Source organism: Hyperolius riggenbachi, chromosome 6, assembly GCF_040937935.1.
Source record: "Hyperolius riggenbachi isolate aHypRig1 chromosome 6, aHypRig1.pri, whole genome shotgun sequence".
NCBI classification, from domain to species: Eukaryota; Metazoa; Chordata; class Amphibia; order Anura; family Hyperoliidae; genus Hyperolius; species Hyperolius riggenbachi.
The window spans coordinates 62,208,547-62,232,033 of record NC_090651.1 but is presented as its reverse complement, the minus strand read 5'-3'; the positions used below and the strand labels follow the sequence as shown (position 1 = coordinate 62,232,033).

Genomic DNA, 23,487 nt, shown 5'->3' with positions numbered 1-23,487 from the left:
AACACCCTTTTACAAATAGAAACAATAATATCTTTAATAGCGTAAGATCTGTACATACAAAAAAAATGATAAAAACAATAATGTTGCAAGCTTCTAAAATGATAACATAATTCAAAAACTTTAATGTTCTAATGTTGTTAATGATACTTATTACGGCACTCTTTTTCCTGCTTTTTTGCCGTATTAACTATAATTCACTGGCATAACAATAGGGGATGCGACCCCTGCCGTCGCGGGGGGGGGGGGGGGGGGGCCCGGGCCGCTGCTGCCACGAACACCACCAATGATTGCAGGAGGGGCAGCGCTGAGAGGAGAGCCCGAGGTGAGAGAGGGGGGGGGGAATTTCCCCCCTCCCCACTGATCCGCCACACTCTTCTCTTATGCTGCGACCCCTCCTGCCCCCCAAAAGTCCCTGAGCGGGCCCTGGGGGGGAGGGCGGATTATTTTTTTTGCAAGGGGGCCCGGGGATTTCTAGGTACGCCCCTGCTATAATTGCATTAAAGTCTATGGCGGCGCCCTTTTTGTCCACCCTCAGCCGGAGCCCTTTTTTCCGCGTATATCAAAAAAGGGCGCCTTGAAAAAAGGGCGCGGGGTGTAGCCGAAATTAGAAGTTTGAATGCAAAACCATATTTTTCGTTTAAGAGGTTATAAACGATAATTTAGTGCTAAATACGTTAAATAAACGGAAATGAAATGGCAAAATACCGTCTATAACAGTAAACGAATTCTGAAATGAAACGTCAAATAGCGTCTATAGCAAAAACGATATTTACACTTGTATTAAGCATAGTACTAGAATGGTAGATTTTACAGGTATTTTACTGCAATTATACCTAACTTTAGGGTCACAGATATCGCTCCTTATCCCTATCCCTCACACCTAGACCCCCCTTTGTGTAAATACACATAATGTAATAAATTGTATATATTACATATATTGTACTATAACTATACCTAACCTTACTCTCATACAGAGCCCTCCCTGTACCTATCCCTAACCCCTAGACCCCCCTGGTGGTGCCTAAACCTAAGACTCCCCTGGTGGTGCCTAAACCTAAGACCCTCCTGTTGGTGCCTAAACCTAAGACCCCCCCTGTTGGTGCCTAAACCTAAGACCCCCCTGTTGGTGCCTAAACCTAAGACCCCCCTGTTGGTGCCTAAACCTAAGACCCCCCTGTTGGTGCCTAAACCTAAGACCCCCCTGTTGGTGCCTAAACCTAAGACCCCCCTGGTGGTGCCTAAACCTAAGACCCCCCTGTTGGTGCCTAAACCTTAGACTCCCCTGGTGGTGCCTAAACCTAAGACCCCCCCTGTTGGTGCCTAAACCTAAGACTCCCCTTCTGGTGCCTAAACCTAAGACCCCCCTGTTGGTGCCTAAACCTAAGACTCCCCTTCTGGTGCCTAAACCTAAGACCCCCCTGGTGGTGCCTAAAACTAACCACCACCCTGGTTCTAACCCTCCCTGTACCTATCCCTAACCCCTAGACCCCCTAGTAATGCCTAAACCTAACCATCCCCACTGCACAAAACACGCTAAACACATATAAACAATAATATATTTAATCCTTAAAATACTTCACTCCAAATAACATGAATAAAATAATTTATATATTTGTAATAGAATAACTAGCCTTAAAATAACGTAGAAATCTTAAAACAACAGTAATTTGTAATAGAATAACTAGCCTTAAAATCACGTAGAAATCTTAAAATAACAGTAATATTTAAAGCGATATTTTAGTAACTATAATCAACACATTCGAAGTGTAAAAACAAAGTTAATACCATAAGCGATGTATTTCTAATACAATCAGCTTTAGAAACGTTATTTAAGCATTATACATATGAAAACAAATTTTAAATGATAAAAGAAGTGTAAACGAAATTTTAGTTGTTAAAGTTTTATAAGCGCATTTTTATAACGAAAAAAACTAGTTGAAACCCATATAAGCGAAATTAACAAACGAAAAAATAAGTATAATACAAAGTCTAAACGAACTTGTAAACGATATTTGTTATAAACTTTATCCTGTAAACGAAAACCTTTGTTAACACGATCCCTGTAACCGCTATTTCTTGTGCGCCCTTTTTTCCTGTCGGGCGCCGAATAGCCGATATTTTGCATTGCAGTCTATGGCGGCGCCCTTTTTGTCCACTATCCCCGTGCGCCCTTTTTTACTAGTTCCCTTTTTTCCTACTATCCTGTACGGAGTTAGATTGAACCTGTAAAGGCAGTGGGGAAAGTTTGAGACAGGTGACTCCAAGGAGCACACACACACTCAAGGCCCTGTTCCCGCTAACAAAAATTTAGCGGAATGCAAATTTTGAACCTGCATGATTTTTCCCAGCTCTCCAACAAAGCAAATGCCGACTTAATCAATGCAAGCCTATGAGAATAGACAGTGTCTGTTCTCACTAGGCTGGTTGCCACATATGTTCCTATTCTACTCACCTGTCTTTTGTGTCTTCTTCAGTCATCTGTGATCCAGTATTGCTGCTGCTATGGCCCACTGTACAGGACAAGCACCAGTATATAGATCAGAGTCCCAGCAGAAGCAAACTCCCATTGGATTGCAAAAAAAGAAAGTATGAGAACCCATTCTGGCAACAAGGAGGATTTTTATTGGTTCGCTGAGTGGTGGACCAATGAGAATCCGCTAGGTAGAAGTCACATTGGTCTTTTACTATAAAATGAGAGTCTGCTTCTCCCGGGACTCCCGCCTATATACTGGTGGTTTTCGCCAGCATTGGAAATGAGTGACGGTGACAGCAGCAGGGGAGGACCTGAAGAGCATTCAATCAACTGATAAGACTAATAAGACGTCAATCCAACAGTTGGATTGACATCTTATCAGTTGTTTGAACAATAGCAAACAACTTTTTTTTGGTTGTTTTAACTTGTTTCACAACAAACGCTGTTTGATAATTGTGCTGCATAAAAGACCACTGTTGAGCATGTGTATGGGGCTTAACAGTATTACTTACCTATCTATGATCTGTTATCTCTATTCACTTATCAGCACATCAGATCTTAGAGGGCAGGGAGGGAGTGCATTACAGAGAGGAGCAATCACGCCTAATGTGCAGATAACAGATCACAGATGTGAGTCATCTCACAGATACTATATGGAAATAATCCCATCACACACAAGCAAGACAGGTGACTTCCCTGCTGACAAACCGGTATATGTGTAAAGACTTTATAGACTTTCAACAGAAGTTGATTTAATATATATATATTATAACTAGGAAGCAACACTCTCACAATGTAACATTTAAAGGGTCAGTCTGTCTGAAATTGATATTTTAGTGGTGGACAGAGGCTGGTGGCCTATGCCACTTGATGGTATCTTGTATCTCCCACTCACTCCACATCAGGAGGCAGCACGGTGTGGGCTCCGCTTGTATTAGGAGCATTGGTCGGTGGGAGTCGCCCTGCTTCATATCGGTGGACCGGGTTAATCGTGCACAGAGAGGGTTAAATAGGAAGTCTTCTACATTTGTGGTGAGGAATGAGGGTGTGTTGCTATGACACAGGGATCTGGAGGTGGACGCAGCTTTGTTTTTAAGGAGGGATGGGGTCCACCTCAACGTGGTTGGGATAGATTTGTGCACACTCGCATATGAGGAGGGTATTCAGGTTTCATGCTCGCTGTGGGTGTCGGGTTGAGGGCTCCAGAGGTTGGTTCATAAGTGGGTCAGGCAAAGATCTACCTCGGTGCAGATACTTACATTCATTTTTTTTGGGTGTCTTCAATGTTCAAGTTCAAATCTTCAAGTTAGGGGCATGCAGCTGTACACAAGAAGGTGCCTGCGTCTTGGTGCCGGTTCATTGGCTGCATGCCCAAGGTGCATGCCCCGTGAGGGTCCGTCATCGCCGTGGGGAAGTCTAGTAGGGAATAATTTGTGCACATATTATTTATACTGAAGCTAACTCCCTCCTTTGCCTGTTTTGAATGCAGGTTGCATAATTTTGTCCACATTGTGGAGCTCTGAACATCTATTGCAGGTAGTTAATTTGAGTACAGCCTCTGTTTGGAAGCGCTGCCAATGTCTCCTGCTGCACAAAATGCATGCCCAAGGTGGTCACGCCTCCAGACCCCCCTCACCCTATATATGTGTAAGTGTGTGTGTGTGTGTGTGTGTGTGCGTGCATGCGTTCATATTTCAAGTTTATACATCTTGTAACCTTTTGTAAAGACAAAAGGGCTGGCCTTTTTTATTCCAATTCTGAAATATGCAGTCCTGGTCTTTTTTTGGGTATGTGTGCAATGGTGGGTTAATGGTATGTAGAGATGGTACATAGAGTAAGCAATAGGCTATGCACCTCATCAAGCAGGGCTCTGCATGTAAGGCTGCTTGACATTTCAATACTGTTCTGCCTGTAAAGGGGCGGAGCCTAGACAAAGCTGTATAAAAATTGTGTCTTCAAGACCTGGAAGTCCATGCATCAGGAAGTGCCTCCTGACCAAGTACCAAATGAATTATTTATCATCAGCCAATCAAGAAGCTTATACACGGATAAAAAGCTCTGCCCGCCCAGAACTATGAAAACAACCATGCCCATTTTAATTATAACTGCAGATCTGTTTGAATAAAGGGAAACTTTGGAAAAGAACAAAAATAAGAAAGAGAGAATAAAAGGCAGAAAGAAAAGAAGATAATGGAGGTCTGATTCCATTTTTTTCTTTTTTTTTTTTCCTGGCTGCTAAAGTAGAGCAAGACGGACGCCAGATTCTTCAAAAGAAAAATTCCCATTGTGGGATTGCGTTCAGTGCTTCTGATCCTCGGCTGCCCCACTTTCTGCTGCTGGGAAAGGATGATTAAACACACCCCAGACCCCGGCACAAATGCTGGGCTCCGCTTGCCGGTGACATCTGCATCCCGCAAGCTTCAGTTGTTTCGCTGGGAGGTGATGGAGGTCAGTATCTAGTCGCAGATTTGTTCTATTAGTAGAAACGCTGCGGAAGATCGGCGAACGCGCCTGATTCGCCTCGGAGGAAGGAGGAGGGACACGCCAAGGTGAAGCTTTGAGAGGGGGCAGAAGCTAACGAGGGATATATCACAGTGTGACATCACTGCTGGAGTTTGAGGGAATCTTGTCCACACTGTGATATCTGAAATAACAAGATTATAAAGTGTACCTGTCATTACTCACACATCACAAGCATCAATAGGAAACCTGACAGCTTTACCAAATCACCTCTTTATTGTCCTATATATAAAAAAAATCCTCATCCACCCCCCTCCTCCCTTCCACTACCCCCCCCCCCCCCCCCTTCGTTTCTTAGTGATGGAGTGCTGACGTGAGAGAGGAGGATATGAGGGCAGAGGCAGAGTATAGTCAATTCTCCACATCATATAGCAACAAGCAAAATAGAGATTCTATTGTTTTCAGTTAGAACTGGGTGTGATATGAGAAATACGAAGCAAAATAAAGGCACTGTGTATTTGTGCAGCACTGCATAAGACACTGACAGTTCATACAGAGCAAAAATAAAATAAAATTGGGAGCATTAAGAAATATGACTGTTTTTCTCATTAGGCATCTTAGGCACGTGCCTAGAATTGGTACTGTTGGAGACATTCCTGATTTGATGGGATTTGTGCCATCTCACTTTTAAGTTCAGTGCCGTGCCACTATCACAGTGCATTTCTGCTGCCCCTTCTTCAGTGTCTGTGGCACCGATAGGTGAACCATTCCAGATGGTTAATGAGATGCAAATAATTATATTTTGGTTTCTAATTTCAAGCATGTTGCTTGTTGAAATTGAAACAACGTTCAGGAAGTTCATTTGATAGGTTCAGTTCCAAGATGCATAAACTTTACATGAAATTTGCATGCAAACTAGAATTATTTTAACCAGTTCACCACTAAGGGTTTTTTTTCCCTTATGGACCAAAGCAATTTTCAAATTACAGCGCTCCTCCCTTTCATTCACCAATAACTTTATCACTATTTATCACAACAAAATGATCTATATCTTGTTTTGTTCTGCCACCAATTAGGCTTTCTTTGGTTGATACATTTTGCTAAGAATTATTTTATTATAAATTTGAACAGGGATTATTGCAAAAATTTGACAAAAGTAATGATTTCTCAGTTTTCGGACATTACAGTTTTAAAATAAAATGTGCTACTGTGGATAAAACCCACAGATTTTATTTGCCTATTTGTCTCCGTTATTACAACATAGCAAGGAAATGAGCAGCGCTACTTAAAAACAGACTAGTGCCTACCTGCAAAAGAGTGCAAGCCCCACTTGTGGGGTCGAATACACACCGAGCGTACACATGACCTGTCTACCACTAGAGGAGGATGCTGGTTTCCATTAACAGCTTGCATGAAACCCATCAAGTACTCGTCCCTCCCACTGCGAAGAAGTCAATCCTCCATGGGAGGGGCCTAACACTAACTAAATCCTAACCTATGTATATGCATAGCCTGGGTGCAGCTAATCAAATAAAATCGAAAATTGAAAATTGCGCAAAAGGTGGATCAGCGCAACACCAGGCCGCCTCTGAATGGCCTCCATCAGAGATGCGCTGAGCCCCCCCAGGAACTACAAACGCACCTTGAACCCAAACAGAAGCTCTGCATATACACCAAAAGCATGGCTGTTAAGTGGGAGCAGCTGACCAAAAACGAATTACATTAGTACATAGCAAGGAAATGAGCAGCGCTACTTAAAAACAGACTAGTGCCTGCTGCACCCAGGCTATGCATATACAGAGGTTAGGATTTAGTTAGTGTTAGGCCCCTCCCATGGAGGATTGACTTCTTCGCAGTGGGAGGGACAAGTACTTGATGGGTTGCATGCAAGCTGTTAATGGAAACCAACATCCTCCTCTAGTGGTAGACAGGTCATGTGTATGCTCGGTGTGTATTCGACCCCACAAAGTGGGGCTTGCACTTTTTTGCAGGTAGGCACTAGTCTGTTTTTAAGTAGCGCTGCTCATTTCCTTGCTATGTACTAATGTAATTCGTTTTTGGTCAGCTGCTCCCACTTAACAGCCATGCTTTTGGTGTATATGCAGAGCTTCTGTTTGGGTTCAAGGTGCGTTTGTAGTTCCTGGGGGGCTCAGCGCATCTCTGATGGAGGCCATTCGGATGCGGCCTGGTGTTGCGCTGATCCACCTTTTGCGCAATTTTCCGTTATTACAACATTTAAAATATGTCCCTAGTAAAATGTATGGCTACAATTTTTTATTTGGAAGTAAAGGTGTATTTTTTTCAGTTTTGCATCCTTTGCTAATTTACAAGCCCTTATTTTCAAAAATAACAGTAATAAACCATGATGACATACATATTAAAAACATTGAGTCCCTTAGGTAACTATTTTTGTATTTTTTTTAAATGTCACTATTTTTTATATACAAGTATTCTTATTTTGGTAACTATGGGAGGGTGGGGGAGATAAGGGGTTACTTCATGGGAGATTGTATGTATTTTTATTTATTTTCTTATCAATGTAGGTGTAATTTTTCTATTTGGCCACTAGATGTACCCTTACTTTATAGTCCTTTGTACTGTGAACAGCAGTAATGCGCGTGTCATTGATCACAGCGGGCACTTTGATTGGTGAATGGGAACTGTGTTCACATTCACTGTACTACTACTCTGCCGCAGGGGGAGGTAATTGCGCATTACAGAAGACGAGTATCTACGCCCTTTGAGTGGGAACAGTCTTCCCGATATCGTCCAGATATACTGACGCTGACACGGGTAGTGGTTAATGTCATTGACCATCTCTAAATACTATCTGGCTAACTGAAGTTAGCCAGTTACAGGGATCACAGGAGGGGTGAGATTGGAAACCGCATTCATTGGTCTCCAATAACTCTTCGGCATAGCCGAGATTTCCCGAGGGGCAGCTACCATGCCTAGTACAGCCAGCATGTGCATTTCCTCCAAATAAGCAAATTAGTCAGCACATCCTCCTGAGTCCTGATAACAAAATGAGGCACCTTGTCCCTCAAATAATGAACAGGTTGTATCTTCCCACCCCCAAACAACATAATTAGGTAGCACGCTTCCTCATATCACATAGACTAAGAAGCATGTTCTGCTGTGCAGTTAGATGGCTACAGGTAGTAACTTAACTAGGCATTTCCTTTTTTTGGCTTCTCTCCTGTTCTCCATCCTGTAGATCCTGGCGTCACATGGCCTGTCCACTTGTCTGTCCTCTAGCCTAGCACTATAGCTTTTGCATGTACTGCAGACAAGCACAGGTGACAGGCAGACAAGTGACAGGTAGCCATAACTAGGTAGGTAAATGACAGGTAGACACGTGGCAGGGTGATAAATAACAGGGCACTGCAAAATTTGGAGCTTGCGTTTCCTGTCGCCAATTCCCTATAGTTAGTTCTAGGTGGCTAGCGCATTAACTGGCCCCTTTGTTCCTAACACCACTTCCTCCGTTGTTTGTCTTGGTGTTGCGCAGGGCTCCAGAGCTGGCTAGTCTTCCTGTCCCCCCGACCTCCCCACAAGTGAATAGTGATTTACTTTATGGCCACCTCTTCTCCATGACCCGGTGTCATGTACATACTCACATAACATGCAACCTGGTCACGGAGAAGTGGCTGCAAGCGGGAATGAAGACGGAAGCATACAATTTGATGGAGGAGAATGCTGGCCAGACAGGTGGGCTCACTCTGCTGCCAACTGAACAGGATTATTCACCAGGCAACCTAGGGAGGTGCCTGGGGCCTAGTGGTTGTCAAGGGTCCCACCTGCAGCCTTCTCTGACCTCTTGTTATGACACCTGTCCTCAGCGTGCTACGCTCTGACGAAGACCCTCGCGTGCGAGCAAACTTATCCCCACCTATACACAAAAAGTGACTGGGAGCGAGCGTGGTAACATGCGCAATGCGCGTATGCGCGTAAATACGCTATTACACATGCGTGCATGCTGTTACGCATCTGCATGGATGCAGAGACGCGCATGCGCGAAAATTAGGAGCAAAGTTTCTAATTAGTATTTAAGGAGGCTGCTGACTGGCGTCCAGTGCTGTCACTTCTATACAGCTTGGTGCTAATCCCGCTAGAGCCTGTTATCTGACCTTCTGATTACCTGTTGCCGGCATTGCTTGTTATTGACCTTGCCTGCCTACTGCCTGTCCTGATCCCTGGCTTTTTACCCGTTCTGTCTGTCTGCCGCCTGCCCTGACCTTTGGCCTGTTATCCGTTCTGCTTATTTGCTGCCTGCCTTATGACCTGTGGCTTGTCCTGGACTACGCTTTGATACTTCCCACTGTTGGACTTGGTTGTTCTCTCTGCCTCCGGTGAGGTGATCCTGGAGGCTGCGACCTGCTAACCACTTGCAGCAAAGTAGTCCGCTACCCACTAGGGGTAGCGGCCCATCGTCCCTTGCGGGGTGCTCTGGTGAAGACCAAAGTGGTTGCTTAGCCTTGGGAGAGCCCACGCTAACCGTGTCAGGGTCAACAGCTACCTGTCCGTTATCCTAACACCGCTCTCCACTTCAGCTTACCAAAAGGACCACAAGGGGGTGCCAAAACTACTACCTTGCCCAGGGCCCTATTACATCGTAATCCATCTCTGGCTGTCAATACTCTGCAGGGGCCCCGGGGACCACTATTCACTTGTGTGGAGGCCTGAGCAGACAATTTAGCTGACTCTAGAGCCCTAGGCAATTGCCCAGTTTGCCTCATGCCCATCACAAATTCTTTATAAATAAGTCCCTCTGAACTCACACCACATATATACTGTATACTGTATATATTGTATGAAGAGACCAATTAAAGGGCAACTGAAGCAAGAGGGATATGGAGGCTGACATATTATTTCCTTTTTAACAATGCACATTGCCTGGCTGTCTTGCTGATCCTCTGGCTCTAATACTTTTAGCCATAGACCCTGAACAAGCATGCAGCATATCAGGTGTTTCTGACATTATTGTGAGATCTAACAAAATTAGCTGCATGCTTGTTTCTGGTGTGATTCAGACACTACTGCAGACAGATAGATTAGCAGGGCTGGCAGGCAATGTGTATTGTTTAAAAGGAAATAAATATGACAGCCTCTATATTCTTCTCACTTCAGTTCCCCTTTGAAGCCTCTGAGCAAATGTATGTTATATTTTACTGCAATATACTAGCAAAAGACACTGGCTTTTCCCTGGGAATGTGATTTCACTGGAAACTGCTTATTTCTCCTTGTTCTAGCCTGGGGCATGAGTTATCTGCGACTCACCGGCTCAGTAAGACCGTAAAGAAAGCTGGGCATTGCTGATCGCAGCCACTGCTGCTTTGAAGTCCTCTTATTAGCTGCATTTACAAATCCTGCTGGACAACCGTCTTGTGCAGGAGAAGCCACACATGTTGCCTAGGAGACCTTGCAGGATTCATCCTCTGCTCAGACACACAGGAATCTGGCTCCGTATGAAACATGCATGCCTCATTGCAGCACTGCAGCTGCTTGGTATGCGCAGTGCATCACCACAGAGCGTAGGAACACAGCAGCATGCAGCATGCATAATAATCAGATCCAGTGCAGCGCGGCTATTGATCAGAGGTCCGCACCAGGAGAATGGAAAGTGCTTGTGACTGCAGATGGAAACGCCATCTTTGTCTTCCTTTGTCTTCCTTATGGTTTGGCTTAAAGGGTTGATCCGCAGAAAATGAATACACCAGATTTTGGGGTGTATGCAATAAATTATTGCAATTTTACCAGTAATCTCAACAGTAAGGAAGTGCATGTTGCATAATCAGCACGATCCCCATTGCCTAGGTAATATGTGTGTTACCCAGAGGCGCAGCTAGGGTTTTCAGCACCTGGGTACAAAGACAGTTCTTGCACCCACCTCTGGACAAAATGGGCGTGGCAACGCATCACAATGCAGTTGTGGTCATTGAGGAGTCAGATGTACAAATGCTAGATGTACCCCTGCCCCTCCCCCTTATAGATACTGTAGCTCTATGTGCCCCCCTTCCCGCAGTTTAGATAGCCAAATGCGCCCCCTTCCCCCGTTCAGATAGATGTGCCCCCCTTAAATAGCCAAATGTGCCCTCGCTTTAGCTAGCCAGATTTGCCCTGCTTTTTCTGTTGCTGTTAATGCTTTTACACTGCTCTGCACAGGGAGGGAGAGAAGCAGGGGCACTTCGGGCAGCCAGCGAGCCGCCTCTCGCACACGTGGGGGAGCAGTAGCTGTGCTGAGCGCACTGACAGTGCTGCACCCAGCGACATATGTCACCCCTTGCCACCCCCTATAGCTACGCCTCTCATGTTACTGTGCGCTAAAACCCAGAATGAGCATACAAATCGGACTCGGTTCTGACTCCACTGCATGCCTGTTGCAGGTGTGTGACTCAAAAAACACTAAAGAGGAACTGTAGTGAAAATAACATATTGTAATGAATAGACTTGCTTATTGTTTACATTATTCATGTATAGATTATTTAGTTAGTGTTTGCCCATTGTAAAATCTTTCCTCTCCACTATTTACATTCTGAAATGCATCACTGGTGGTGACATCTTTAGTTCTGCCAGGTGGTCTGTACGGAATTTTAATTTGATGAGAGTTCTATGCACAAAGGGAGATACTGCTTGCTTGGCAGTTGTAAAAAGCCACTATTTCCCACAATGCAGCGAGATTCACAGACAGCAAACTGTCAGGACCATGGTCATGACATCACACTGTGGGAGGGGTTTCACCACAATATTAGCCACACAGACCCCCCTGATGATCTATTTGAGAAAAGGTAAAGATGTCTCATAGGAAAGGGTTATCAGCTACTGAATGGAATGAAGTTCAGTCCTTGGTTTAAGTGCCTCTTAAAGGCAAAAGCTCATTGTGACAACCAGGCAACTGGCATTGCTTACACTGGTTGAAGATGGCAGCCTCTGTATACTCCTCACTTCAGTTGAACTCCACTTTCCAATGGCCGAATGGTTTTGCCTATATAAAAATATACAGACGTTCACACCATTGGATGTGTGGCAGGTCACAAAGTCCCTCATTCACCATGCAATGGGTAATATTTTTACTGGTACTAATGTTGGCAGAGCTTAATGGGCGGTGGTCTCCCAGTGTTAGTACCAGTAAAATGGCCTGCGCACAGCAACAACGCATGTCCATTTTTATGCATAGGCAAACCAGGCAGATGCCTGAGGTGACAACTGTAAGAGGGGGCAACACACAGCTGGGGCTCGATTCACTAAAGCGTGCTAACACTTAGCACGACAGTGATAAGCTGCTTTGCACGTGATATCATGTGCTAAGTATCATTAACACGTGCTAAATATCATTATCATGTGAAGTCACTGCAGAACGGAATGTAGATCATGAATTACGCACGTTAAACTTTGCACACGCTGTATTACATTAACTCACATGTTAATGTAAGCGCCATTGCTGATTTAATTACCAAAGTCTATCTTCTGATCGTGCGAAGCACTGTAGTTTTCAATGGCATTCCGCACTTAGCGTGTGAAGTGTAACGCCGTTCGCGTGATAAAACTTAACATACGCCCCTTTAAGCCACATTGCAAAGTGGGCATACACTGTAGCGCAACGCACCGCTGGGAATGGGGGCAGAGGGCCCATTCCACTAGGGGTGATTTGCAGCAATTCCCTGTAAGCAAATTCAAGGAATCGCAGCCCATTGACATGAATAGGCTACTTCAAAATTCACATGCAGAGAAAACAAATGTAGTACTGGTTGGATTTTTTTCAGGCAACGCATCTGAATCCCCATAGCTGTGCATGCAGAAGGATCTGGATGTGTGATTACAGTTGCAGTAAAGCATACTTCTGTGTATTAAATGCTTCACTGTATGCACCTATTCACAATCGTTAAATGCAATGCCACTTTTACAGACAGGGGCTCTTCCGGGGATCTCTGTCGCCCAAGGGAATCATGTAGCCACCCCTGTTGGCCTACAGAGAATTGCTGATGCTGTACAGATGCATCATCAGCCTCCCGACTAGTGACACGTCTGTTGCTATGCAGGGGGGGGAAGGATTTACAACAAGCGTAGTGCGACGAAACAAATTCCCACAGGCGGAGGAATTATTCTATTTTCTCAACTAAAGTCACATTTTTCTTTTAAAGTAATTAGTACAGATTTTGTTTGTAGTAATTTATTAGATTTAGCATTTAATATTTTTTAAAAGTATATCATATTTTTTTTCATCTGGCAACTATTACAGATTACAAATGAAATTGTGATATATGTGCAGAGTGCCACCTGTTGTCTAACACAAGCTCTGTTAGCTGTAAAATCTTAGATAACACAGTTCCATAATATTATTATCTGTATTACGCATTTCTATATCGCTGACATTTTCCACAGCACTTCACGGAATAAATAGAACAATTCACTGACTGTCACTCAGAAGAGTTTTTAGGCTAAGGTCCCTGTCGTCATAGTATAAAGACCCTTACATAGTTTAAGGGAAATTCTTCTTCTTAAAAAACAATTAAAGCCAAAAAAGGGAAAGTTTCAATATGTTGTGCATTCCCCAACAAAAATATAAGTGCACCAACACTTTAAAGAGGACTTGTAGTGAAAATGACAGTTCTTTTTATTTTTTGCTCATTGTGAAATCTTTCCTCTCCCTGATTTACATTCTGAAATGTATCACCGGGGGCAAAATCTTTAGTCCTGTCAGGTGCATCTCTGGGGAATGTTTGTTTCTGAGAATTCTATGCACAGAGGGCTACAGTGGTCAATTGGCAGTTGGAAAAAGCACATATTTCCCACAATGCCCCCTGATTATCTGATCTATTTGAAAAAAGGTAAAGATGTCTCATGTGAAAGGGGGCATTGGCTACTGATTGAGATGAAGTTCGATCCTTGGATAAATTCCTCTTTAAAGTATGTTTGTAGCAATGCAACTTATTTTTCCAAGACCAGCACTGTTTCAATGGCTGTGAAGTCTCTTTCTGGTGGTCTGACTGACATCAGAGTTTCCTCGCTTCTTGATTTATTGCTGTCAGACTGGTAAAGAAGTGGAGAATGGACACTGGTCCTAAGGGGCAGCTGGGGAGCAATGGAACATAATGAAAGGGAAGCAACTGGTTCGGAGGATGTGGTAATTTGTTCCTTTCACATTCCAGTTGACATAAGATAAAGCAAACTCTGTTGTGAACATTGCTATAGTTCATGCAGAAAGCAGTCCAGAGTGACAGGCTCTGCTGGAAGAAGTGCTAGGTCAGGAGGACCTCTGAGGCCTTGGGCGAGGCCTTTAAAAATTGGTGACAGCAATCGTATGTGCATACCTCCCAACTTTTTGAGATGAGAAACAGGGACGCTTTAAGACACACCCCTGCCACACCCATAATCATGCCCCCACCACACCCCTAGTCACTGATACCGGAAATAATTCAGAAGCAAATGACAAAATGTTAAAATTCAGACCACACTGGTCCTCTCTTTTATTAATTCTCCTTCATTTTAACATTTTAAAATAAAAAAAAAAATGAAATTTAAATGATAGAAATAACATTATAGCATAGCAAACACATGTTTTTCTGTAGAAAAATACACACTTTGTCTACTTGTGTATAAGCCTAATATTTCAGCACAAAAAATGTGCTGAAATGTTGCCTCGGCTTATATGTGAGTTAGTGGAGCAGAACGGATGGTGGAGCAGGTTTTGTTACTGGCAGAGGAGCGTAAGGATTGTGCACTAGTGATCTGGCTCTTGCCAGATGGCTTTCTGCAGTTTCCATGTCCCCCTTTCCCTGCAACATGGTGTTCAGAGTGCAATTCTCAAGACTAGCTGTGTCCCCTGGCTTGTGTGTGCAAGCAACATGTCAGCTGTGCAATTTCTGTATTTCATCTCTATGACGCCATCTAGTGGCGTCTGGCAATTTTTGTGTCTCATATCTATGACGCCATCTAGTGGTATCTTGAGATACAGCTGTATCATCCTTAAAGGGGTTCTCTGGTACCTGTAAAAAAGCTAAAACTGACACTTACCTGGGGCTTCCCTCGGCCCCCAGAAGCTGTAATGCCCTGCGCTGTCCTCCTCTGATGCTCCATTCCCGCTGTAGGTAACCTGCTAATTATTAGTTTAACTAGACGAATAGAACAGCGGCTGCGCGGCGCATGCTCGCTCCCGTGCACGTCATCGGGAGCTTACTGCTCAGGCGCAGCACGAAGTTTTCTTGTAATAATATACAAAAATATCTACATTATCTTACTTCTATGTACCTACCTACTATCCAAACTAACTCCCAGTTGTGCTTGTCACTCTTGAGTAGTGGGAGTGCAACTGGCACATTATGATATCATTTTCCTATAATGGAGTAGACCTGAAAGGGAGGAGTCAACATCATTGGGCAGAGTCACCTGATACAAATTGAGATTTTCTTTGAGTTTTTTCATTTGGGCCACAATCTGTATTATGGCTGATCTCATTCAAGTGATTGTGCATCAAGCCTTCTTCCTGTTTCATACTATACCATGTACAAGAAGTGGATCATTTCTATTGTAGAAGTTTCCCAAGCCCCACTTGCAGAAACAGTGACTGGTGAAGTTGTATATTCTCTGCAATTGTTTTCTTTGAGTTACAGGAGTGCAAGACAAAGTCCTTCTTTTGACTCCCCTACTTCCTCTATAGCACTGAATGAGCCTGCCTAGCGGACTATGCCTGTGGATGGTATTACAGATGTTAATTATATGCAAATGTATGCAGCTTAGAAAACGGCGGGTCAATCAAATGTAACAACTGATACATTTGTCTGGTTCATTTCCAAGCTCCAAAAATGTTCTAAACAATTAGCAAAACTTGAAATTGTCTTGAAATGTTTTGCGTCTTTTTGACTATCCCTTCCTAAAGGACAACTGAAGTGAGAGCGATATGGAGGCCGCCATATTTATTTCCTTTGAATCAATGTACATTGCCTGGCTATCCTGCTGATCCTCTGCCGCTAATACATTGAGCCATAGACCCTGAACAAGCATGCGCATCAGATGTTTCTTACAAAAATCGGACAAGTTTTGCTGCCTACTTGTTTCAGGTGAGTGGTTCAAACACTACTGATGCATGAAGGATCAGCAGGATAGCCAGGCAAGTGGTATTGTTTAAAAGGAAAATAATATGGCAGCCTCCATATCAATCTCACTTTAGATGTCCTGTAACGCTCTGGCACCTGTAGCTAGTGATAATGGTAATCAGCTAATTACCATTACCGTATATGCTTAAATACAAGTCGACCTCATCTATAAGACTCCAGACTCCAATATTCAACCTTCTTAAACTTGAATTTTTTATTGACTCAAGTATAAGTCCATCCAGCAGTTATTAGCTGCACTTGGGGCTCAGGAGGGGTAATGAATGCAGTGCATACAGTATTGCAGCCATTAACCCCTCCTGTCCCTTAAGTGCAGCTAATAACTCCTCCAGGCCCCCAAGTGCTGCAATTATTCACTCCCTTTTATGCAGCCCAGTATTTCCCCCTCTGCCCCTTGCCTTGTTATTGTTGTCGCCAGGACTGTCAGACCTGTGCTTTCTTGGCATTACCTTTCCTCAAAGTATCACTTACCACTGGATAAATTGCTGCAAATGGGAATGTCACTATTAGTACACACATTACTCAGTGTGCTCAGTGTTGCCTGTGACTCGTGTTTAATTCGACCTCTATACTTTTATGAAGTGAATCAGACTTACATTTCTAGACTTATACTCGAGTATATACAGTACACAAAATTTTGCGTAAACATTTTCACAATGACACCCATACGTAATTACAATTTGTAAATCCAATTGATTTTGTATAGTCCATTCGTAATTTTGCGTAGTTCTCTCGTAATTTCATGCAGATGTTAGCGGTTAATAGCAAAGCCCCCATACATGCTTTGTTAAATGGTATTTGAACTGTTGTTAAATGGGGTTTAAAGGTTTGTTTAAAAACAAAGTCCTCAGGAGACAGTAAAATGTGGATTTTAATTCAACGTTATTGATCTCCGTAGATGTTCAAAAAATCAATAAGGTACAGTTCTTTGGTACATCAAAATCAGTTACAAAATATATAAAAACAGAATGATTAAATTGCTGTGTAATCTGTATATGGAATCTATTGTTTGTAGTAGTCTTGTTTGAGCGTATGTATATGTGTATATGTGCCTGTATGTAAAGAGAATGAATGAATGTGTGTGTGTGTGTGTGTGAGAGACCAGACCTTCTTGCTGGTTTCTTATATATATGTTGGTCCTCAGTATTACTACTGTTCTTCCTTCTGATTGGACCAGCATTAATGCTATGATGTAACTTTTGAGTCTTCAACTACATATGGTCAATATCATGAGCAAAGCATCCTTTCCTAGCTAAGAATAATCTAGGGTTGAATCACGTCACACAACAACCAGCTATTGACTATGTAACCAAGATACAATTTCCACAACCAGAAGCCCAGCTTGACAGAGATCTATTTTCTACACTTCTAATGATGATTGGTCTTGACATCTGTGACCTTAAATTCCACAAGGAAAGGAACACAAGCTCAGCAGACCTCTAAATGTTCATCCTAAACCTTAGCATTATATACTGTATTTCTATTAACCAATATTGTATAATTATCACTATATTAAATAATCGCTTTGATATCTCAGTCTCATGACATCACACAGATATAATTTCTCGTTCGGCAGGTCCCTTAGCCAAACGTAGAAATCAAAATCCGTCAATGATATATCATTTGATTAAAATCTCAAAACATTCAACGTTTAACAACTGTCCTTTTTCTAAATTTAAAAAAACATTTTCCTTTTAAATTTTTAAAATCGATTTTCTAAAAAAATAAAAGGCCTTTTTGAACAATTTTTGTGACAATAGCATGTATGGGGACTGTGCTATTAACTGCTAAAGTGAGCATGAAATTACGCAAAAATCATACAAAATTGTGGCTCCTGATTACTATTACAGACTAAATTACAATTTTCCTAAAATTTCACATTACGACTTTGCATCATAATTGCAAATTTCACTGCAAAATTACGACTATGTGAAATTTGGGCTCATCACTGCCTGTAGGAGGTACCTGAAGATATTAACTCTCCTGATATCTTTACTTGTCTGGCTCTGATTTCTTGGTTATAATCCGAGTACTCCCTATTTATGCTCATTTATTTAAAAAAAGGCAAAAACTTTGTTTGCTGTCGATTTCCCGTTAATCGGCTTTGCTGCCTCTCCTTATTTGGTCTGCAGTAGAACCTCACCTGGCGTGTCTAATTGGCTAATTAGCAGTTGGGCGTTTAAGACGGCCAGGCTTGGAGAATTGAACTGTTGCTGAAATGACTTTGCTTCTAATGCTATAGAAGGAGCAATAGACCTCAAACCTTGGAAGATTTTCCCCTATTACAGATGATGTTGACGAGCGTTCGTACATCGTAGAGCCCCACTGCCTTCGGTTCGGGCAACGGTTCATCATTCTGACATTTTTTAATTAGCCGAGAGCAGCAATAACAAAGAATGGAGTACGAGCTTGGTTTTCGGCTACAGTCTATTAATACGTACGCCAAGGCAAAATGAGGAATGTAATCTTGGGCAGAGATTTGCAGGCGTGCCATTGTAGCTTTTGTTTTCTGTTACATTGGGGACAACCTAACCTTGTAGCGCTGCATCAGAAGTGAGGGCACACAAAGGTTGGCTTATACGTGACCTGAAGTACATTTGAGCAATTTTGAATTGTGCATATAATAATAAAAGTACCATAATGAGAAGTTATCTTGAGTGGTAACATGACAGAAAAAATGTTGTTCCAGAGTTAAGCCCAGAAGAGTAATGTGTAAAGTACTAACGTCTCTAGAGGCGCGTACACACCTCTGACTCACCTTGGGTGACATCGCTGGGCCGGCCTGTACAGACCCGTGTCAGCTGTGTAGTTGACAATGCATTCTGTTGCTATGCGGAGGGGGGGAGGGTTTCAGAGGGACAATGGAGCACCACATGGCATGATGTCACACAGCGAGTGGCAGAGTGGCATCTTCAAAGAGAGGGTTGGTCAAGGGGGTGAGTTGATCTGTCGAGGTGGTTTACGTGTGTGTTGGGGGTCGCAGCCCAGGGGCCACTATACATCCACCTGAGTATCGACTGAGACGGTCGTTATGAGGCTTCAGAGTGTTATGAGGAAATGTCTCTTATTTGTCCTTTGAAGCCTGTCCATTGGTTATGGACGAGCTGAGCTCGTCCAGAGACGCTAGAGGGCACCGCTCAGGCCCCGCTGGGCCGACTTTGATAATTTTTTTTTTTAAACAAGCAGCTAGCACTTTGCTAGCTGCGTGTTTGCCCCGATCGCTGCCGATCCGCCGCTACCTGACGCGAAAGAGGCCCCCCCCCCCCCGCAGACCCCGTGCGCAGCCTGGCCAATCGCCACCAGGCTGCCCTTTTTGGGTGGATCGGGAGTCCATGTGACGTCACGACGTCGATGACGTCACTCCGTTCGTCGCCATGGCCATGGCGCCATGCCGTTCAGAACGGGATTTCCTTATGGGCGTGATCGCCGGTGGCGATTGGAAGGGTGAGAGGGAGTCAGCAGAAAGGGGACAATCATGTAGCCAGCGCTAGGCTAGCTACATGATCAAAAAAAAATTGGGCGAAAAAAACCCTCCTACGGCCGCATTGAAACGCCCAGCAGGTTAAAGTAATGGGTTGTGTCAGCGCCAGCCCCACCATGAAGCATCCTAAATTATTTGAGTCAGGTGGCAACATCTGCAGGGTACCACTAGATAAATCTTAATATGCAAAAAAGCCACAGCAGCCTGCACAGAACACTCCAGACCACGTGAGCGTGATTGAGAGTGGCGCAGGCGCAGTAGATGCCAATCTGGTGAGGTCGGCATCTGGAACAGAGGAGATCTCGGGACACTGGAGCTGCGGCTGCCAGGGGCTGGAAGAAGCTCTGGGTAAGTAGATCTCTCTCTCTTTTTTTTTTTTTTTTCTGCTTGGATGTTTCCTTTAAAGGTGGCCATACACCATACAATTAAAAAAAAATCTATTCAATTCAATTATTGCAATCATTTTTTACGATTGATTGTAGCATTTCAAAAATCTGACCAATGTCTCACACATCTGTGTTCAATTTTTCCCCAATTATAAAAAAAAAATGATTTAAAACTCTGAAAAAATATCTTGGGTCTAGTATACATTAAAACATCGACAATCTACCCTACACCGTTCAATTTTCATAAAAATGTATACATTTTTCTGTACAATTGCTCGTTTTTATTGAATTGCTGTAAAATTTGATAATTTTACTGTATCGTGTGTGGCCACCTTTAGAGTCAACAGCCACAAAGATGTGTAAGACCGCACACTAGCGATGTCGGGGAATAGGCGTGCAGCGGATCCACCCCTGTACCCACAGGGTATAGCCTACAATTCCTCCAAAACGATCCAGCACAGCTCTTTTAGAGACAAACTTTTCAAACTGCACCCACCCAGCAGCTACAAACAGAGGGGAGAGAAAATACGATGTTTTGCAGTTCCAAGCACATCTGGGCCATGAGCAAGATATTCTGTCCACCATGCTGCTTTTGCCCAAGATTTATATTCACTAATCATCTCCATTTCTGTTAGAATTTGCCTAGTTCAAAAATGGGTTTGAGTTTTAAAGAGGAATTACATTCAAAATTTCTCCTCTGCTTAAAGAGAACCAGAGAGGAAGCACCCTCATGTATTTTATTACATTTATCAGTGGGAACATGACAGTAAACACCTACCCTGCTTTTAGTTTCATTATTATCTGCTTAATTAGTCTATTAGCAGCTGTGATAAGAATCCCCGACTGGCTCCGTCTAGGTTTGACCTGGAATCATTATAGCTGAGTCACTCTTCTGTGGAGTCTTTTCAAGCCCAAGCCTGCCACCTACTGGCTAAGATTTCCTGCTTTGCATACTGAGAGCTGTGAAGACATGGGAGGGGCTGCTCCTGCTGAGAGAGAAGCTCTGAAGAGACAAGTGTGGCTGCAATATGATCCCTGTGTGCTCTGTGTGCACTAGATACTGATGATGACTGCAGTTTCATTCCTATGAGAGACACTTCCTACAGGCAGCTGCACATCATACCAAAATGAAAGCACAGAGATAAAAGGCTGCAGCAGCCTTTCTCATATAGCCTAGATAGCAGCCTAGTCTCATAAAGCCTAAACAGCACATCCAGAACAACTCATAACCCGGAAGCAGAAGGGATATGAGCCGGCGGCCATATTTGATTTTTCCTGGAGCAATAATGGATAAAAAACACTAAAAAAGGCACACCAGAGTGGCGAAATGATCAGGTAGAGCATTTATTCTTCACAAGCTATCAACTGATATGTTTATTTTGTGTGAAACGTTCATCTCTGGTTCCCTTTAAAACGATTAGCCACACCATAAGAACTTTCGTGGAGAAATTCCTGTTAAAACAAATACGCATGAAAGGGTTAATAGACTTACTTTCACTTTGCTTTGTTTTATCAACCACTCTGTTGCCCATGCTGTAGCAAGAAACTCCCCGATTGTCCTTCCATCACTAATTGCAAGAGATGAGACCAAATCAAAAGCAGCAGAGAGTTTTTCTGTGAAAGCTTCAGTTCAGATTGTAGGTAGTAGCAGTATAATTTTCCGCCTTTAACAACTTTTTGAATGAGCTGGATATTACCTACACATGTCATGGCAGCTTCCAATGTGATCTGAAAGAGAAGCAGGACTTTTTTAAAATGTTTATACAGATGACATTACTTTGGGACAAATTCAAGTAGGATCATTATATGTGTCATAAAGAGTAGAGAAACAAATTTTTAGTGTAAGTTTTGTTCCATACTGTTATTCTACATCGAGTTTACACAGAAATAATAACTATGAACATCTCTCCCTTTTCTTCAAAATGGAGGTCCACTTTAAAGCTTGACGGTCTGCTTATAATTTCTATCAGGTCTGTCAAGGCCTTCATGTAGATTCAGGAAAGTCCCTTCAAGCCGAGTTTAAAAAGCTTAAGTGCTAAATCGTGTTATTACAGAGTCATAAACTGGCTTGGCACATATTTACTGTGCGGCGTTAAGTGATAGGATCAGCTTTACGAGATGCCCAATTCAGAGACAGCAGAGCCAGAGCTGAACGCCACAAGGTTTTCCTAATTTTACTGCCTGCTGGAAAGGCCAGGTTAAGACTTTTAGCATATTCATGTCAAGCTGCTTTGTTTCTGAGGAAGACAGAGGAAGCAGCGGGGAGGAGTAATAGAAGCATTTTATTTCAGAGCAGCTTCAGGACCGCGGAGAGCTCCCTAAATTATTACAGCCACTCTCTGCTGAAGGGGGAACTGCAGAGGTATAAAACAGCCACACCAAGAAAATTCACATTTTTACGGAGGAGGAAAATAAATGAAACGTATAGAATAAAAGAAGCGACTCTGAATTATTCTGTAGGTAGTTAACCTGTATTATTTCTGTATCGTTTCTTAGTATCTGCTGCTGAGTGAGAATACGAATAGGAAGCCTTGTAGTTTGTCACACACAGTGGGGTAAGAACTTAGGGAGCAGTCACTGCAGCCGCTGCAGGCAGAGCCGGGACAAGGTCCTCCAGCACCCAAAGCTGAGACACCAAAGTGCGCCCCTCCATCCCTGCCACCCCAGCTGCCTGTCACACACTGATTGCTATTAGACTAAGAGGCGCCCCAGGGCCCACAACCTCCCCAACACCTTAATCTCTAGTTATCTGGCTTGCAGTCACTGCCATGTATCCCCTTTTCTTATTTCTTTCTGCTTCAAACACAATTAGGAATGATGGCTGAATGAATTCTGCGCCCCTCCTACACTGCGCCCTGAGGCTGGAGCCTCTCCAGCCTATGCCTCGGCCCGGCCCTGGCTGCAGGACCGACACTGTATGCATTGCTAGGCTGTAGACTAGCAGCATGTTCTATTGCTCTGAGGGGAGGGGTCAATTGGAGCGTCGTGGGTGTGACGTCCTGCAGGAGCCAGGTGAGTGGGCAGAATATTGCTCTCGGCTGTCACCAGACTGATTGCTGTTTGGGGGCTGCTGTACCGTTCGCTATGGCCACTTCGGCTCAGTTTCATTTAGCGTGTGTACACAGCTTTACTCCTACTGTCTCTCTGTCAGTTTCTCTCTGGCAGTCGGTCTGTCTCTCTGTCTGTCTCTCCATAGCCTTGTACACATGCTAGAAGCTAGAGGGTTCTTGGCCAAGGGTGTATATTGGGGCTGCCTCTGTCAAAAATCTAGTGTGTCTACAGCGGCCCCCGATCCACCTCGGGGATTCAAGCATCAATAAACGATCTGCCTGGCGGTTCATCTTTGCTCAGGCCAAGGACACTGATCTCCTACTCACCCTTACCCCTGCTCTGTGTGGCAGCGCCATGTGTGGCTCCATCTGCCCGCCCTCTCCCTCCATAGCAACAGAACATGTCGCTAGTCTGGACGATACTTATATATCTGTACAGCCTCAGTCCCAATCTGTCACCTGAAGAATTAAGTCCCAATCCCTGCTCTGCCGATCCTTGTATGTGTGAAGGAGGCTTATTTGCCTG

The 23,487-nt window shown here is 43.6% G+C and overlaps 1 protein-coding gene and 1 long non-coding RNA gene across 13 annotated transcripts in view; one reads left to right on the top strand and one right to left on the bottom strand.

Moving 5' to 3' along the window:
- The window catches only part of DAB1 (DAB adaptor protein 1), a 996,155-nt gene that overhangs the window by 63,928 nt on the left and 908,740 nt on the right, over positions 1–23,487 (top strand). The window lies entirely within an intron of this gene.
- Positions 1–23,487, bottom strand: part of LOC137520877 (uncharacterized) — a 169,001-nt gene that overhangs the window by 42,182 nt on the left and 103,332 nt on the right. For 2 of the 3 annotated variants that reach the window (XR_011021958.1, XR_011021957.1), the window contains one exon: positions 21,404–21,639. This is a non-coding gene — a long non-coding RNA (uncharacterized lncRNA). Of the gene's footprint in view, positions 1–3,732; positions 3,890–21,403; positions 21,640–23,487 lie in introns of all 3 variants that reach the window. The other variant, XR_011021959.1, reaches the window with a different exon arrangement.